The following is a 1,696-nucleotide window of genomic DNA, read 5'->3' as shown; positions in this document are numbered from 1 at the left end:
TGCTCAGTCGCTACGTAGCGACCGAGCGGGACGATCGCTCGGTGGCTACGTAGCGACCGAGCGGGACAAGCGCTCGGTCGCTACGTAGCGACCAAGCTGGATGAGCGCTCGGTCGCTATGTAGCGACCGAGCTTTGACTCGAGCTCGGTCGCTTCGTAGCGACCGAGCTTTCGCTCGGACTTAGTTGCTACGCAGCGACCGGACAGCGTGTATGCGTGGTAATTACGCAACGGTCGAGCTTGGTTAGTTTGGTTTGAATCTTCGAGGATACTTCTTCGTAAAAACTTCGTGTTTGGTTAATTTAAAGAAAGTTACATCTTCCTTTTTACTATCTCTTTCGGAAATACGATCTCCGAGGATTTTCGGGTGGTAATTCCGTCGTAACCGTTTTTGACCCCAACAGTTAGCCCCCCAGCCCGTTAGGATCATGCATCGTAGGATCCTAGCGTGCGGTTAGGCATGTTCGGCAAGTTAGGCGTGATGGATGGAATTAATATCTGAAAGTCCGAGCTTGAACAGTAAATTCTCATGCTTATAAGAAGGGGGATGTAACTTGTTTAATAATTTTTTCACTTTATTGTCTTTCTCTAAGAGCTTTCTTAAGAAAAAAATTTCTTTCTTTCTCTCCACCCTTTTCCTCTATTTTCTTAGGAGAAGTTTAAAGATGTCGAGAAAGAAAAAGATTGCGAAAAAAGGGTCTTCATCCGCGAGTGCTTTCGAAGAGCTCATTGTTCCGAAGATGGTGTTCGTGCCTCACTCGGTACATCCTGCCGAGAACGAGGCATGGTGGGTTGCTCATTATGGCTCGTTGACCCCTCCCAAGGAGAAGTCGTTCCCGGTCCTGACCCATCGTGGAGTCGAGAAAGGGGATGCAAGCAGGAGTACCGACGAGCTTCTCGCGATCATGCGATCGTTCTACTATATCCTGGATGCTATGGAGTTCCTGGTTGCTCGCCGTGGGGAATGTGCTAACAGCCCCCCAGAGGGTTACTTCACTTGCTACGAGGCGTTCGTAGTGCGTTGTCGCCTATGGTTCCCAATACCCAAAATTCTCGTCCGAGTGTTGGACCGTTTCGAAGTTGCGATAAGCCAGTTGACTCCCCTTGCCATTCAGCATCTTATTGGGATCCTGATCCTAAGCTACGAGCATGGCCTTTCCCTTTCCGTCGATCATTATGAAGCGCTTTCGAGGCTTCAATTTGTCACAGATACGGATAAGCATAGGTTGGTCCCTCGGAAATTTCTGTCAGTGGTTAAGAAGTTCATTTCGAACTTCAACTCGTGGAAGAAGTTCTTTTTCTTTGTTCGTCTTGACGCTGCGTCCGTCGAAGAGAGTTGCATTTCACTGTTCCGGAGGTTGCCGAATGATCGTCCCTTCATCAACCCTCTTGCTTCGTTCCCTGAGGACATCATTGCGGTGAGGGATTTTCTCAGAAACGGTCCCTTCTTCTGGACTTCTTTTACGCCGAAGAGGGTTCGGAAGGCACTGAGATTCGTGCAACCCGGTCCTGCTTTGGCTGCGGGCACGGGAAGCGACTCCGAATCTGACGACCAGAATCCCGTCGAAGCACCAACAGCTGTGTCGGAGTCGAGCTCTCGGAAGGGAAAAGATGTCGATCTTGGCGACATAGAATTTTCGATGGATGACTCTATGCTTCCAGGATGGGATCCGAACCTTGCTTACGGCGATGGGAGT

This window comes from Brassica oleracea, chromosome C3 (assembly GCF_000695525.1).
Source record: "Brassica oleracea var. oleracea cultivar TO1000 chromosome C3, BOL, whole genome shotgun sequence".
NCBI lineage: Eukaryota > Viridiplantae > Streptophyta > Magnoliopsida > Brassicales > Brassicaceae > Brassica > Brassica oleracea.
The sequence above is the reverse complement of the archived record's forward strand: the minus strand, read 5'-3'. Positions refer to the sequence as shown.